The 18,224-nt window shown below is 46.3% G+C and overlaps 1 long non-coding RNA gene across 1 annotated transcript; it reads left to right on the top strand.

Moving 5' to 3' along the window:
* The first annotated feature begins 13,437 nt into the window (after nt 1-13,437).
* LOC121834575 lies at nt 13,438-18,018 on the top strand. The gene is made up of 3 exons (XR_006077263.1): nt 13,438-13,501; nt 14,739-14,858; nt 17,976-18,018. It is a non-coding gene; the product is annotated as an uncharacterized LOC121834575 (long non-coding RNA).
* The last annotated feature ends 206 nt before the right edge of the window (nt 18,019-18,224 follow it).

Below are 18,224 nucleotides of genomic sequence, written 5' to 3'. Positions count from 1 at the left end.
ATCCTTTAGTGACCACAAGGCGTTGTTAGCTTGCGTCCAATAACATTGCATAGGACGTTGAGGAAGCCACACCAACGACTGGGAATGGTTCACGCATACACACGCAGCTTCGTCGTTTCCTGACTTACAAACTTGGGCGCGTGATTTTTGAAGTGATATTCAATTATCTTAAGGCAGTCCTAGTTTGTTTCCAATAAAATTGTTTAGCAGGTTCACGAAATGATGTCCGCTTCATACACCCTCATTGGTTCCAAAACGCTGAGAAATTTGCGTCCGGTGTGTTACTCGGTTCAATCAGAAACGCGTATGCGGACTCTATGATGCACGCTCGCAACTTCATCGTTCAATCAGCCCATTTGCTCTGAAATGGCATGTGAGCTGCTCTCACGTCACGCCTTAGCTGTCGCAGTGTTTCCCTTACGGGTAGCGTAAATGTGTACCATTTTTTTTCTTTAAATGTCGTTGGCGATTTATCGGGAACTTTATTTGAAATGCTAACAAACGAACGATTTTTCCTCCTCTATAAATGTTAAACACAGTCCGCCAAAAACTACCATGGTCTCGCTGCAGCTTTTTCACAACATTACTTATTATCAGGAAGTTGCATTTTCCATTCATGCAAATCGACAATAAACCCTTTTTGAAAAGGCTGCGCCAACGACTGTCCGCCATTTCTTCCTATTAAGCTCTCAGCACGTATTGAAACGAACGCTGCGTCAGCGTGTGGCGAGGATTTGCGCCAAATCACGGGCGTCGCAACCGCCAATATTACTTGACGGATCTTTTGAAAGCGGCCTTTGGCGCCCGCTCTGCACTAAGCACCAAAATGGCGGCTTCTACAACAAAATAGGAAAATGGAAAGCCGCTGCCCCTAGCGCAGATTTCTTTGTGGCTCTATTCGCTCCAATGTAGTGATGACGCGATAGAGCGCAAACCTTGCTTTGGAGGGAGTCCTGGGCTCCAGTGCGCGGACAATATCATTTCATATCATTAATTATTGTTTTATGGAACTAAAACATAAAGTTAAAAAAACAATAAAACAGCAATATAATAAAATTAGTACGAAACTTCATTTAACAAAGAGTAATAGCAATTCTATAATCAGCGTTGATAGCAATTGAGACTATGACTGCGGCAACGCGATTCCAGTCATTGAATGTTTGCAGCACCTCCAATCAATGAAGGTGCTGCAATGGGGAAATCTAACATTTAGTCGGATGGTTCTGAAAATAGTGCTTGATGTAGTGTTGGGATAGAGCGATACATTTTTTTTTTTTTTTTTGGGGGGGGGGGGGGTGCAACAAACATACGCGAGATTTTCTTTTGACAAAATGAGAAATTAGGCCCTATGATGTGCCATTGGGTGGTTTACTTTTCTAGCTAATATATGTGATTGTAAGTGGGTTCTGTGAGTCTGCTTGCTGGATATTTTACTGTTAATGATGTGTCTTGGCAATTATTTTCTTTTTATGCTAGTGGATGCGCTGCGCTTACTCGGTTTGGCCGCACGCAGAGTGTCAGTTATGTACATCTAATTTAACAGTCTGAATAATAGTTGCTTCTTTGTTTTCTTCGTTACAGTAACAAGACGTTTATTCTATTCTATATTGCGGGCTTTCACAAACAGTCCTACGACACCTTCCAAGGTAAAGCAGTAGTTTTTGTAAATATATAAAGAAAATTAAAAAAAAATAACTGAGAGAACGCTAGATTAAAACTAATGCGGCAGGTCTAACCTCCTTCTTTTTGTGTGTCGCCCGTTCACTCCAAGCGCCTCAGCGGTTGCGGTAGTAATACGTCTGCATAAATAAAAAATAAGTTAGAGCTTCCTGTTCATAATGCGCACATATGTCAACTTGCGCGCCAGGGAATGTTTTTTCTACAATAGCAGAGAAAACAAGCAAAATATCATCTTACTCTGGGGGAAATGGCTTCATTATCTCGAGTGTCTCCAGGGGTTTTCACTATTTTGTTTCACCTTCCATGATGTTGCACGCTCGGATACACTGCTGTTCCGTCCTCCTTCCACGCGACGTGTTCCTTTGACTGCTAATCGTTCGAGCGTCTCCACAAAAGACTGGCTTTCAAAAGAGCGCCTTCAAAGTGCACCTCGAAGAGCCCTCCGTCCTCGGAACAATGGCGCATTTTGTTCGGGCGTTAGCAGGCTCCGCTACAGCCACAGCAATGGCGTCCTCCCCTGCATACCGAACGGAAGGGGGGTAAAGACGGGAGCAAACGCGACCAATCACCATCCTTGAGTTCGGCGCTCCATAGAGAAAAGACGAGGAAAACAGCGATAGAAAAGCGGAAAAAGGGAGCAGACAAAGTATTAAGCGTGTTTCACATGCAGCGATTTTGGCCCTAGAGCGGCGCGATTTCTGCCTTCGCGGCGCTCGTGCCGCTCAACCGCTGGTGCAGGCCAGAGCGCCGCGACGGCAGAAATCGCGCCGCTCTAGGGCCAAAATCGCTGCATGTGAAACACGCTTTATGCCTGCTCATTTTGAAGCGACGAGTTGAAGTTGTTCAGTAGCTGACAACTTTGCCTTATTTTTAAAATAATTTATGCAACACTCGCCTCTGGTTTTTTTTTTTTTTTTTTTTTTTTTTTTTTTTTTTTTTTTTTTGTGCGAAATAAAGCTGGAATTTGCTAGGTATAAAGACCTTCAAAGGGGGTTGTCGTGAACGTGGTTTCGACGCATTTCTCTTTTTGTTCAATAATGCGGTGCCAGGAATACGAGCTCAACGAGACCACCGAGATGTCCGTGTTTATATCTGTGCCAAGTATGTGGCGCCCCCTCCAGTCCGCCCTTCTGCGGCCGCCTGGCTCGGCGGGCAACATTGATCACCGCGCCGAATAAACGCTGTTGAGCGCACACTGCTCCGGTCAGTCATCGTTCACCCTCACAACCAGGCTGCGTGTCGTCTCTTCTCGGCGGGAGCTACGGCCTCCTTCGTCCACGTTCTAGAAGGATAGTAACAATATCCAACCGTTTTGAAAAGCCCGAATTTTCTTTGGAGGATGATGGACATTTTCCTCTAGAATTATAGTATAAACATCATGACAAACGGCGATGAAGACGCCGGAGCTTTCTGGGGGAAACTTCGGGCGTTATAATTCCTAGCATTTCGCGCATCTTGCCACGCGCGTTGCTGAGCGAGCGAGTGCGTGGCCGAGTGGTTACAGTGCTTGGCTTTCGTGCGGAGGCTCCGGGTTCAATTCCTGGGAGCTGCGCGTCTCTTATCTATTCTTTGAACTTGGCGTTCTCGTAAGTTTGAGAACCTTGTCGTCTGTTCTAGGTCAGAATGTTCTATGCGCCGAATCTCCTACGCCGATTATTCCAGAAGCACATGGGTGTACTATCGTGGACACTGTTAGCTATAACACGGCAGCGGCGGCCGCCCCGTACCCCCAGCGCTCCATAGCAGGCGCCGTCCGAAACTCCGCGCATGCGCCGTGTGGCGTATTCGCTCTTCCCGCCTGCGAGCACACCCTCGCTTTGTCGTCTGCTAGGCACAGAGCAGACGACGCCACAGCGCTCGCCACTTTTCGCTGTACATGGTTCAGCGAACCACCGGGTATGAGGTGCCCACGGTTGATTCCCTGAATCCACTGGCTAAGCATAATCATCGTATACTAAATGTAACATCACGGTAGATTACATTTTTTTATTAGACAAACTTGCAGTTATCATCCGTTTCACTTAAGGTCTAAGTGCTGCGGACGCTACGAGACGATATGACCCACCAAGCAGCGACAAAAGCACTTTTTCCACTTTATTGGGTCCCCCGGGGATGCACTCTGTGACGTTGCACCTTTGCCGCTGTTTGATTGGCTCTGTCGTTTTTAAGCGTACGCTGCGGTCGGACTTAAGGTGAAATGGAGTATAACAGTCTATTTCTGCATCACACCTGCTGCGCTCATACTGGTTTGCGAAAGCATATCGGTAAAAATGCTGTCTCTGACAAGGCAAAAAAAAAAATCTTAAACAGGGGTTATGCCTTAATGACTCTGCAATCTGCCCCAATACAAATCGCCGGTTGAAAATGAGTTTGAGACCAGTTCGCTATAGCGGGGGTTCCAGACGAGCAGCACTGTAGCACCGCCTGCTCTGCGCCTAGCAGACGGTAAAGCGAGGGTGTGCTCGCAAAAGGGAAGAGCGAGTCCGCCGCACGGCGCATGCGCGGAGTTTCGGACAGCGCCTGCTATGGGGCGCTGGGGGTACCGGACGGCCGCCGCTGCCGTGTTATAGCTAACAGTGTCCACGATAGTACAAAAGGGGCTCCACGTAGCGAGCCGGGATGAGTCTCGCGCCAGCGTTCAATCCTTCTGTCTCGCCGCCATCGGCGCCTGTGACGCTGGCCCTTTCTTATTTCATCTTGGGAAAAATTTCGGTCATTAAGCGTTTTGTTTCTTCAGTTATTATCGCCTTATGAAATGTCAATATTGACAATGCACTACCTGGGCCAGAAATATTCAAGCCCCATTAATAAACAATCACAACCTTTACTTTTCTCTTCTCTGACAATGTAATTTGCGGAGGTCTCAAACCATGCTGTGGATTTGCTCTCGTGAAATATCCAAGGAAAAACTAAAATAAATAAGATGTTGCCAATAAGAGCCCATTTTTATAGCAAAATACGGTGTAGTGGCAGGACAAGTTGATTAAAAAATATGAAGCGAAAAATACGTACTTTAACCAAAAATTTAATAAACATTTACCCGGCGTTTCGGGACCAATTCGGTCCCTTGCTCACGGGTGAGTGACGAAAAGAAAAGAACACGTGTCGTCTAAGTGGGCATACGGATGTAGGGGGCTTTGCTCACATCGCGCAGTCCCGAGACGTAGCTGCTGGGCAGGAAGCCCGAAGAACGATTCACGTTCCCCTTTGTGCGCTGGATAAACCAGGACTCAACGAAGAGCCGCTTTCGCCAATTCTTCTCCAAGGCCAGCACGGTGCTTCCTTCGAAGTCGACAGTGTGGCCGGCTGCTTCTACGTGCTCCGCGAGGGCGCTCGCCTCCACAACCTTCTTCCGGACATCATATTTGTGTCGCGTAAGCCTCTCTGCGAGGTTCTTACTTTCGCCAACGTATGAGGCTGGGCAATCCTTGCATGGTATGTGGTAGACCAAACCTTGGGGCCCTTTCTTTGGGCGGCCGATCTTTTGGGAGGGGGAGGCGATGACCGATTGTCGACACGGGCTTATGAGTCACCGCAATCCCGTAGCGACCGAGGACGCGGGAAAGGGTCTCGCTGGTGCGGCTAATGTAGGGGACACAGACGCGACTGGAAGAGGGACTGCTGCGTCCTAGGGGTGGATGCCTTGATTTCTCGAGTATCCGAAGAATAAACCGTTTAGGGTAGCCGCTCTTGCGGAGATCCGATGTGACGACCTTGATTTCCTCCTGGAGGCTTTTCTTTGTGGAGCAGGTGGCAAAGGCGCGCCTGAAGAGTGCAGAGGCCACCGACGCTTTATGACATCGGGGGTGGTGGGAATCAAACCCCAAGTATCTGCCAGTATGAGTTGGCTTCCTGTAAACAGAGAAGCTTAGCCCACTGCCTTTCCTGGTTACCAGTACATCCAGAAAGGAGAGGGAACCTCTGTCTTCGCGTTCAAGCGTGAATTGTAGCGACTCATCCGCCGAGTTCAAGTGCTTTAGAAGACGATCCGCCTCGCTGGTTTTAACGACGCAGAAACAGTCGTCCACGTAACGCAGGAACGTTCTGGGTTTAGGCTCGAAAGTGTCGAGAGCCTGGCGTTCGATGGCCTCCATTGTGAGGTTTGCCATTGTCACAGATATGGCTGCCCCCATGGCTGTGCCGCTGGTTTGCTTGTAGTACTTCCCGTTGAATGAGGAGTATGTGCTGTTCAGGCAGAGCTCTAGTAGTCGGCAGATCTCGTCAACCGATAGGCACGTTCTCTCCGGGAGTTTTTCGTATGCCGAGAGAGCACTTCTTGCAACAGGTACCGCCAATGGCACCGGGATGCTGGTGAATAAAGACACCACGTCAAAAGAGACGAGGCTCTCGTCGTGTCGTAGCTCTAAATCGGAAACAAGCTCTATGAAGTTACCAGAGTTTTGCACGTACGTTTGAGTCTTTCCAGTGAGGGGTGAGAGAAGCCTGTGGAGGTAGTTGGAGACGGCGCTCAAAGGTGACGTTGTGAAGTCCACAATAGGTCAAAGTGGTACACCGGCCTTGTGTATCTTGGGGAGGCCGTACACCGCCGGGATAGATCCGTTCCTGCAGATGAGCCTCATGTAAAGGCTGCGGAAGTCAGGGTATTTCTGGAAGATGATTGCCAGTGTTTTGTTGAGCGTTTCTTGCACTTTTCTCGTGTGATCTCTTGGCAAGGAAGCGTAGGCACTGCTGCCAAGGAGCTCAAGCAGCTTTTGGTCATACTTCACCCTGTCCATGACGAAGGTGGCGCTTCCCTTGTCTGCCCGCAACACTACGATATCTTTGTCCTCCTTGAGGCGACGCAAGGCCTGGTTTTCCTCGGCCAAAATGTTGAGAGGTTTCCGCTCAACTGCCTGAGATATGACGCCGATTGCTTTCAACCGAGCCTCCTCGCGAGTAGGCGGGTCCAACCCACGAAGACCGTCTTCGATGGACGCAACCATAGCGGGGAGGGGGAGCTTGCGAGTGGTTAAGTTAAAACCCCGGCCTCTTGCCAGTACCGCTGTCTCTGAAGGGGAGAGCTCTCTCGATGAAAGATTGCACACGAACCTTGTGTCGACTCCGCGGAGGCTGGAGGCTGAGTTGTGCGGCTGAAGTGCAGCCTGCTTCTTTGCATGAACCTTTTCTTTGGTCCGAGAGCACGTGGAAGCGGCGTCCTTGGCCAAAGTATCCAGGGCCTGGAACATCTCAGCTATTCGATGTTCCAGCTGTCGTCGCATGAAGAAGAGTTCCATGTCTTTCCGTTTGATGGTGTCGTGGCATTCGTGGATCCGGGCATACAAAAGACGGCGTTCTGCCTGGTCGATGACGCGATATCCCTCAGCGGTGTGAACAAAACGCTTGAGGCGGAGGCTCTTGGGCACAAAGCCGAGGTCTTTGCACTTCTTGTTGAATGTAAGATGAGACTTGAAGTGTGTGATGGAAGACGTAAGATGTACATACCACTTTGCAAACTGACACGCGTCTGAACCGTAGTCATCGAAAATTGAGTTGAAGGTAAACGTTCGGCAGCCCTCTGCCTGGTTAGGAGTAGACATGAAGCGAAAAATAGGGACACTAACCAAAAATTTAATAAACATTTACCCGACGCTTCGGGACCAGTTCGGTCCCTTCCTCACGGGTGAGTGACGAAAAGAAAAGAACACGTGTCGGCTAAGTGCACATACGGATGTAGGGGGCTTTGCTCACGTCGCGCAGTCCCGAGACGTAGCTGCTGGGCAGGGAGCCCGAAGAACGATTCACGTTCCCCGTTGTGCGCTGCATAAACCAGGACTCAACGAAGAGCCGCTTTCGCCAATTCTTCTCCAAGGCCAGCACGGTGCTCCCTTCGAAATCGACAGTGTGGCCGGCTGCTTCTGCGTGCTCCGCGAGGGCGCTCGCCTCCACATCCTTCTTCCGGACATCATATTTGTGTCGCGTAAGCCTCTCTGCGAGGTTCTTACTTTCGCCAGCGTATGAGGCCGGGCAATCCTTGCATGGTATGCGGTAGACCAAGCCTTGGGCCCTTTCTTTGGGGGCCGATCCTTTGGGAGGGGGAGGCGATGACCGATTGTCGACACGGGCTTATGAGTCACCGCAATCCCGTAGAGACCGAGGACGCGGGAAAGGGTCTCGCTGGTGCGGCTAATGTAGGGGACACAGACGCGACTGGAAGGGGGACTGCTGCGTCCTAGGGGTGGATGCCTTGATTTCTCGAGTATCCGAAGAATAAACCGTTTAGGGGAGCCGTTCTTGCGGAGATCCGATGTGACGACCTTGATTTCCTCCTGGAGGCTTTTCTTTGTGGAGCAGGTGGCGAAGGCGCGCCTGAAGAGTGCAGAGGCCACCGACGCTTTATGACATCGGGGGTGGTGGGAATCAAACCCCAAGTATCTGCCAGTATGAGTTGGCTTCCTGTAAACAGAGAAGCTTAGCCCACTGCCATTCCTGGTTACCAGTATATCCAAAAAGGGGAGGGAACCTTTGTCTTCGCTTTCAACCGTGAATTGTAGCGACTCATCCACCGAGTTCAGGTGCTTTAGAAGACGATCCGCCTCGCTGGTTCTAACGACGCAGAAGCAGTCGTCCACGTAACGCAGGAACGTTCTGGGTTTAGGCTCGAAATTGTCGAGAGCCTGGCGTTCGATGGCCTCCATTGTGAGGTTTGCCATTGTCACAGATATGGCTGCCCCATGGCTGTGCCGCTGGTTTGCTTGTAGTACTTCCCGTTGAATGAGAAGTATGTGCTGTTCAGGCAGAGCTGTAGTAGTCGGCAGGTCTCGTCAACCGATAGGCACGTACTCTCCGGGAGTTTTTCGTCTGCCGAGAGAGCAATTCTTGCATCAGATACCGCCAATGGCACCGGGATGCTGGTGAATAAAGACACCACGTCAAAAGAGACAAGGCTCTCGTCCTCACGTTGCTCTAAATCGGAAACAAGCTCTATGAAGTTACCAGAGTTTTGCACGTACGTTAGAGTTTTTCCGGTGAGGGGTGAGAGAAGCCTGAGGAGGTAGTTGTAGACGGCGCGCAAGGGTGACGTTGTGAAGTCCACAATAGGTCGATGTGGTACACCGGCCTTGTGTATCTTGGGGAGGCCGTACAACGCCGGGATAGATCCGTTCCTGCAGATGAGCCTCATGTAAAGGCTGCGGAAGTCAGGGTATCTCTGGAAGATGATTGCCAGTGTTTTGTTGAGCGTTTCTTGCACTTTTGTCGTAGGATCTCTGTATTAATATGTATAATATGTATTAATATAATATGCATAATATGTGTTAATAGGGGACAAGATCCGTCCGGCGCACATGGTTTACTTTTTTGAAGCGGTACAGATAATATAAAAGACGATCCCTAACCTGGTTCTTCATTATAATTACGCCAAATCATCAAGCGAAAGTTTTGCGTTCTTGCCGCACCTCCTTTTGCAGTAAATACTACGTTAGGGTCCATGCGCACAAGGGTTGTGCGACGAAATTATGGAGATTTCACTCGATCCGCCGCGCATGAGTACGAGCCCTCTTTACCATTTTTATTTTTTATTTTTTTTTATTTATCAATACTGCCAGCCCAATATAGGGCCAAGGCAGGAGTGCGGTGACACAGTGTCACACACGCACATTATAAACACGACAGTTCTAAACAAAAAGCAATCTTAGCACCGAAAAATTATATCTACAACATATTCGAAAGAAGAGAAACAATATCAACAGTAATACAGTAACCAAATGTAATACTAGTAATAACAATAACAGTATAGCAGTAAATGCAACAGCAGTAATAAAAAAAAATAAAGACAGTAAAAATAATTTCATAAGAGCAACAAAAGCAATCTTAGCACTGAAAAATAATATCTACGGCTTTTTCGAAAGAACAGAGTGAATCAATATCGACAACATCACCGGGAAGGCTGTTCCACAAATCAATTGTATGCAGAAAAAAAGATTGTTTATAGCTATTTATTCGAGCTTTAATAGGGGCTACGGTCTTTGAGTGATGCAAGCGTTCCGAGTAAAAACGTTTTGGTTTTAAGTAAACGGAGCCATCAATTTTTATACAGTTCTTGAAAATCTGAAAGAACAGCTTCAACCGTTGGCTCTCCTTCTGTTTAACAGAGGGCTTATATTGGCTCTCCCTTTAAGTTCGGTCACAGACGTAGTTCGTCTGAAATCTGAAAAAACTATACGCACTGCTAGCGATTGAATATCTTCGAGTTCTCTGACCAGAGAGCTCTGCCATGGGCTCCACACTGCAGACGCGTATTCTAACACAGGTCTAATAATTGTCTTATACGCAAGAATTTTAAAGGAAGGGGGAGTTTTACCCAGCGTTCTCTTCATGTACCACAATTTGTTAGTTGCCCGCTTTTTAACATACTCCACGTGCTTTTTCCACCCAAGGTCACAAGACAAGATCACTCCTAAACATTTGTAACTGTCTACTTCAGTCAATACTACGCCAGCAACCTCATAGCTAAAGTTTAAGACAGTTCTTTTTGTTGTTATATGCATGTACTGAGTTTTGCTAATATTAATCTTCATGTTATTTTCACGACACCAAGACGCAATGTTAGCCAGCGCTACACTCACTTTTATCTGGTCTTGTATTTCAACAACGGGACTGTAAATAACGCAGTCGTCGGCAAACATTCTTAGCTTAATTGGGACATCTTCATTGGATGGGAACAAACTGTTAACGTAAGTTAAAAAAAAGTAGGGGCCCTAAGACAGAACATTGGGGCACCCCAGAATGAACATCTAACAGCCCTGAGTAAGTACCATTTATATCCACAAATTGTTGACGGTTTGAAAGATATGCATTGATTCACCTAGTCAAAGAAAGGGGAACTCCGAGGTCGATTAATGTCTTAATCAGTCTGCGGTGAGGTACCCGGTCGAATGCCTTCGACAGGTCGATGAAAACTGCATCAACCTGCGTACGGTTGTTAACGTAAGTGGCTAAATCATGGTAAAATTCAATCAACTGGGTTACCGTCGACAGGCCACTGCGGAAACCATGTTGGTTGGGGTTTAGAACATTATGCATTTCTAAGAAATAAACGAGTTGTTTGGTTATGATATGTTCTAGTAATTTACAGGCCGTGCAAGTCATGGAGATAGGACGATAATTATCAATTGAGTCACTTCTGCCAGATTTCTTTATAGGGACAACCCTAGCGACTAGCCAGTCATTCGGTAATGCAGCATCCTTGATTGATATAGAAAATATTCGTACAAAGGTATTTGGCCAGCCATTCTACATTTCTTTTCAAGAAGGCATTCGGCAAAGCATCTGGTCCCGGGGATTTTTTTTCATCGAGTGAAAGTAGTAGTGCAACAACACCCTCCTCAGATATAAAACTGCTCACGTCATCTGCGGGAGGAATAATGATGTTCTGACATGACTCTCTTGTAAATACAGACTGAAAAAACTGATTGAACTTAACTGCTATTATTGCCTTGTCACTCACCAGGCTGCCGTCAATAGATATCTGTTTAATACCACTTTTTGTAGGAGATAGGTGACGCCAGAACTTTTCGGGGTTAGATAGCAAGCATTCAGGTAACGTCCTTGTATGGTATGTTTCTTTAACCAATTTTATTAAGCTTTTTAGTTGCCTCGCCTGTTGATTTACGTAATCAGATCGACGCTTTCGAAGCCCCTTCAGCTTCCGTTTGACGTGCAGAATTTCCCGTGTTATCCACGGGTTTCGGCGTTTATCTTTTTTGTCTTTTTTGGAATGAAATAAGCAAGACAATGGCCCACTATACACTTAAAGCTCAGCCACATTTCATTTACCTCAGTCCGCTGATTGAAGTTATCGAGGCACTGCTCAAGATGGTCAATAACGGATTCATCATTTGCCCTACCAAAATCATAGTACATCTTCTTTTCATAATGTTTAGACTTAGTAACAGAAATATCACATTTAGAAATACTAACTTATGGTCAGATATTCCGTCAAGAACAGAAACCTCACAACCATCGATATGATTACTAACAAACAAAAGATCGAGTAGCGAACATGTAGTGTCAGTAACACGCGTAGGTTCCGTAACAACTTGACGTAGACCGCGACTGAAAGCCAATTGTAGAAGCGAGTCGGACATCCTCGTGCCCTAGACAGCCACACCATCATCCGACCAAATGACGTCCGGAGCGTTAAAATCTCCTCCAATTATCAATTTACTTCAACTATTAGTGTTTGCGATCAAGTAATCGAGTCGGACATCCTCGTGCCCTGGACAGCCACACCATCATCCGACCAAATGACGTCCGGAGCGTTAAAATCTCCTCCAATTATCAATTTACTTCGACTATTAGTGTTTGCGATCAAGTAATCGAGTCGGACATCCTCGTGCCCTGGACAGCCACACCATCATCCGACCAAATGACGTCCGGAGCGTTAAAATCTCCTCCAATTATCAATTTACTTCGACTCCCTATTGAAAAAGGCCAATATGAACTCGGCTTATTGGAAATATTGTATTCCAATGAAGTTGATGGAAACCAATAAAAACTTATTGTTATCCGATTAACCCAATACGCACGATGGGAATTCATATCGGAGCACAATATCCCGATATAGTATGCGGTTATTGGTATACAACAGGATATTGGAGCACAATATCCCGATATAACTTGCGGTTATTGGTATACAACACGATATCGAAGCACAATATCCCGACAGAACTTACGGCTATTGGAATAGAATACGACACCGCGTGCATATTGGTGACCGACATGGACATACTGTGCGGCCACACGATATATAAATATCGGTCGTCGATCACGGGCCCAAAGGAGAATACAATATCGCGTGGATAAATCTCAGAACGAATTCCAAGTTACCAACATGAATTACGTCGGCATATACCGCGGACTAAGAGGATACGTAACACAGTATTGATCGCCCGTGAAGCAACATGTGGATATCGGTACGCCCACAATACGACATCGCGTGAATGATATTGTAGAACAGCAGGAGTTACCATACGGCAATACGAGAGAGAACGATATTGGAGGGGGACACACACAGAACACAAACGTTCCGCGTTGCAAACACATTCACATTGATCGAAAGCGCAAGCGTACGTACGCACACAGTACACACAGCCTCGAGCGCTTGAAATGCTAGACAACCACCAAACCATTCAGAATAACTAGCTGGGACACCCACGACCTACCTTTCAATGAGAAAGCCCAATAACGACGTGCTCGTTGGAGTGATCGTTTTCAAACAAATGTTTATTGCAGTTTTAATGAAACAAAAGTTAGGTTACCGATGTTGGAACCCAAATCGAACGCGATACGTGACAATGTCAGTTCGCACGATAAAATAATGAGGATTAATGGGCTTAACAGGTCACGTGCTTCTTACCCGCACATTTATCGATATTGACCCACCTTTCTGGGTAATCCTACGTCGTACACAAAATCCACAACCACACGCGAGCACATTTCACCCACCACTCTTCGTCGCCCGTTTCGCAAGATTCACACACTGTAAAACACGACGGGAAAAATACGTGCATTTGCGCCATCAAACGATACGTTACAGACTCGTTTTACGAGAAAAGTTTCCATCGTCAACCCGCGCGCGCGAAAGCTCGAGCGCTCGAGCTTCGGAAACAGTTCGAACTCCGAAGGGAGGCGCGCCGGCGCGCCTGCGCGCATGCGCTGCCAGACAAGCGGCTGAGCGAGCCGCCGAGATTGCGCCGCCATTGCGCAACGACCGCGACCGCGCCAACCCGGCGGACCCGACGGATAACAGCTCGTCAAGTTCGTCGCACACTTTGCTTGTGGGTTCCAAGTGAAACCAACGCACTTTCAATCGCTTCGAAAGGTACGTATAGACGACTTTATTACTTGCAGCATTGAGTGCTTTGGTATACACAGATCAAAGTGAACACTGAAGGACAGAAGGGAGACATGATGTTTTGAAATCGCAGCTTATTTGAACGCATGCGTCCCCTGCTGAAAGCGTCTGGCTGTGCTCTGTTGCAGACGTCATTTCGACTGCGTGTACTCTGATGTAACGTCAGTCAGTGTTTACACTCGGCTAGCTATCACTCGGCTTGTTATCTCATGTGCGAAATAGACGTAGAAAGCAGCGCCTCGTCTCTTTCGGATATTCAACCTCCAGCCCCCTGGCTCCCAGCGTGCTTACCGGCGCAAACCGTTCGACGTGTTGGATTCGTGGGCTCGTTCGAAGAGGCGTTGTTTAACGCTCACGAGTCGCCGAAGTGTTACCGGAGCTTCTCTTTACGAAAGTCGCGATCGACGCTGGGCTCTGAGCTCGTACTTTTTTCTTCCCTGGTAGACTAAGAGTGCCGACCATTCATCTGTGGTGCCGACTGGCGCCGTACGAAGTTGAGAAAAGCTAGCGAGTCTGTCAGATTTTCGTGACGCCGCCCAACTGCTCTGCTACCGGCTGCGCTCAACAAATAAAGTAAAAAAAACAAAAAAAAAACGCGTTTTTTTATTTTCAATTTTTTTTTTTTTTTTGCCATGTTTCATTTTAGTCGTTGCAAAGTAAATCGCGGCCGTACGTCGGTTGACTCCCGATTACTGTCTCTACATCGTAGATTGTCTCACCACACTGGTGCCTCGTTGGTGTGATCTTATTCTGATATCGTTACATCTTGCTTTTTCATCTTGGCACACTTCTGGACGACCTTCTACACGTTGCACTCCTTGTCGACAAGTCGCTGGTGTTAGAGACAAATCTGAAGTCGCTGTTTGCTCACTCCTTGGTGCACATATTTCATGTTCAACATCACGTATCTGAAGGAGGCGCCGTGAAACCCTGGAGTTTGTTTAGAGGCACCTCAACATACTGTATACAAGTGTCGTTTTGTGTGTTATAGTTTCCTACAAAACCAAATTGCACTTTGTTCGTAATATACGCTATAACTGTTCACAACAATTAAAGTTGCTATGAAACATTGGCCACGAGAGGTGACTCGGCCAACGCAGCTTGAAAATTCCTCGCATAATTTTCTTCATGGGTCATTTTGGACATTGACAAATTTTCTTGTGAATAATGAGTGTTATGCACATGTGTTCTACTTTTCGTACAGGTACCTCAGCTAGATAAACCCCAGTAAAGGCAGCAAGACCGTCTCATGGGGTCACACCAAGGATGACTGCATTCCTGCTCGAGTCCCGAGTCTTGTCACCAAACTTCACTGAACATAATGGTACATTCCGTTTCCTTAACTTTTTCTTCTGAAATGTGTTATTTTTTTTATTGTTGCTTTTTTCTATTGAAAAAAGGGTAGTACAACGTTTAAACACCCAATTTTTTTTTTCTTTTTGTAAAATGTGTAGTACATCGTTTAAACACCCAAGCGTTCATAAATGGTCTCTGTACCAGACAATAGGGTGTCTTATACTCTGTTTCATACTCAGCGTGCGACGCTGTCAAAGGTACTAAAGTGGTGCGCATGAAAAAATAGAAAAAGTGTTACTCCGCGCGTTTCGTGGACGAGTGGTAGAAGGCGCTGCTCTGGCGATATTGACGTCTCGGTGGCCGTGGTTCAAACCCATTTTACGCGCAAAGATTTTTTTTTTTTTTTTCTTTTTTAGACATTCTTTTTCTGCAAGATTGTGCGCATTGACGAAGTGCATATTTCAGTTCCTCCTTCTTGATTTTTGTTTATAAGTCGGCGAGAGGCCAGATTTCTACCATCTGGTCTGCCGCTTTGCAAGTGTTATTTGCCTCCAGCACAGAGTTATATTTTTCTTTCGTGCAGCGTGGAATGAGGAATCGCCCTGATAGCGGCCTTGTCCCAAAATTTATAATAAAACATTAACGACAATAGTTGTGGCCTGTACAGTTTATTTTGAAATAGCTGTCAAGGGTAGGAATCTCCCTCTCGGAGCACTTGCAATGCACCTTCAGGCGAATGGCGTTCTGTGTGAACTCGTCATGCTTGACGGTCCCCGTGCTCGAAACTTTCTTGCTGCGAGGTCTTTGCTTCGGGGACGCCACCTTGCCAGATAGGCACTGTGCCTTGCACTTCGCGACAGTACAGGGCACACTCCAGTTTTGTTACTGGCCGTCTCCAGGACTTCACGACCGAATTCTCCGGGGAATGTGTTCTTACACTCCCGTACACATTGGCGATCATCTGCTTGCACTCTTTCAAGATTTTCGCACAACGAATCTTCGAAAACATCCGAGCAGGAAAGGTACTTGAGCTTGCTGCGTAAGACGCCATCTTCTCAAAACCAGCGGCTGCCACACGGATGAACACGAAAACAATTTAAGGTGGTTTACATTATCTTTTCCTTTTTCTTGAAAAACATTTGTGCTCCGTTGAAATCATAACGCCAATATCAGTTACTAGCCCCGAGGAGGCACATTTTCCGACTTTTTAAAATTTTTCTGCAGGGGACGCACTATCTTATGGGGCGAACGTAGGCACGGTCAGCAATGCAAACCGGTGCGCTAGCTTTGACTGCGTTGCACTTTATGTATGAAACAGAGCATAGGATCGCTTCAGACGGGGCAACCTTTCCAGCAATTTTGGGGCTGCTGGCGGGTTGTTCCCTAGTTTTCCCTACATCGACACGAATTGCTGAGATTGGGTCCGGCTCGAAGAGGACGAGCAACTCTGACTACTCGGAGATGTTTGAAGCGGCAGCAGCCAATCAGGAATGCAATATTTTCACGTGACACCCCTGTGGTCGTGATGATGAGAACTGAGGACTTAGTTCTGGTTTGAAATGGATCATTTTGGAAAATAAACTGTTTCAAAAAGACGAATAAGTATTCTCAGCCAAATTTAAAGATATAAAAACATGTTTTTAGGATATAACTGTGTGTCTAAATACTGTAAGAAAAATAAAATTTCATAATGATGATGGCAAGTCGTAGCAATTCGTTTGCTGCATGTGAACGCGGGCGGCCTGTGTTGCTGGTGTTGCGACATGAAGTTGCTGGGCGAAATTGTTCCGTCTGAAGCGGGCTTTAGGGAACTGAATTCAAGGGCCGTGGAGCTCTGGGGGCAAGCCCACCTGGAAACATTTTTTTTTCTTTTTTGCCTTTTTTAGTATTTAAATAGATATATATATATACATATATACTTTTTTTAAGTTTTAACATATAGATGCATAATTTACACACTAATTCATTTTCAGAAGCGCTTTTATTCACACTCTGTGGCTTTCTAGTGCTTGCAATAGCTTCTCGGTAAGCTAATGCCAGCTCTGCAAAGGGAGAGGGATCTTCCCACGCTTTGCAGGCAGTAAAGCTGTGGCTTGCACAGCTCTAGTGTGTCACACCTCGCTCACTGGCTCCATCGCGAAGCATAGGTGCTTCATGAGTCGCGCCACACCGTAAGCCCAAAAAACGGTTGGGTGACAAACCTGGGACCATTTGTCACTGCACTCAGCTATGGTATGGTGGCATGGTCGGGGCATGAAGCAGGGGTACAGCTTGGAAATGCTGATCTTCATGACATTTTAAACACATTTTTCATTACTTTTGTGTCGAGTTGTCAGCATTCTAAAGGTGAGAAAGCAAGCAGCAGCGACAGCAAGAAAAGAAAAATTTAAGACCGCTTTCACCAAGAATCAATTACGAGCACTAGAAAGGCATGGAGTGTAATTAAAACGCTTCTAAAGGTGAATTAGCGTATAAATTAAGTAGTTGTGCCTCAAAAATACAAAAAAAAACAATGTAAATATAGTTATAAGGATAAAAATATACACCAGGAGGACTTAAACCAAAACTACAGTCTGTAAGTTTGAAATTCGACATCTTAAACCACTTGGCCACCACCCAATTTTATTTCCAGGTCGTTCATTGAGGTATATGAATTTTGTTTGCAGCTGTCGGCTGCAAGAGAGATTACCTTATTTTCATTTACTTTACTATTCCCACCAAATATGACAAGTGATAAAGAATAGAACCTCATTTGGTTGGCCGAGGCACTGTGCTTGCATGAAGGCAAACTAGCCTGTCTTGCTGTGTTCATATTTTGTTTCATCATCTGTTTAGGATTCTGTTGTCGCTCATCAAAAGAAGAAAAAAAAAAAACTGACTAATTCTGACTTATTCTGGTGTGCAGGTACCCTTGGCAGTAAACTCTGCTAAATGGGGCAAAATATAGATACTTTTTTTAGCAAATATGCATCGTTTTAGCAAAATGAGCTACACTATTTGACTAACATGAAACAGAACGAGCCTCTCCACTTGGGTCTTTTTTCATCTCTCGCAGACACTATTTCCTGCTTTTTGTGGTTTGTATCAGACTTTTGTATTCTGTCCGGCCAAAGCATCTGTGTTACACTAAGACTGGGTTCTTTAGGATATCTACAGGTATTCTTCGCAGCAAATGGCTTCCAATCAGGAACACGAGTCTGTCCTCGGCCACCGAGAGCAACTATTTTCAAGGTGAGCTATTGCCCGCCTATGAGTTTTGTATTTCATTCCTCTTGAATGCCATAACTTATGTGTAGTGGTCTTGCATTAGTATTTTGTTGTCTCTCTTCTGCAAAAACACCCAAGTTTGACTAAGACCAGGTTCTTTCTTATACATGCAGGTCTTGATGGCAAG

The sequence above is a fragment of the Ixodes scapularis genome, unplaced genomic scaffold (genome assembly GCF_016920785.2).
Source record: "Ixodes scapularis isolate PalLabHiFi unplaced genomic scaffold, ASM1692078v2 ptg001599l_1___fragment_2___debris__unscaffolded, whole genome shotgun sequence".
NCBI classification, from domain to species: Eukaryota; Metazoa; Arthropoda; class Arachnida; order Ixodida; family Ixodidae; genus Ixodes; species Ixodes scapularis.
The sequence above is the reverse complement of the archived record's forward strand: the minus strand, read 5'-3'. Positions and strand labels throughout refer to the sequence as shown.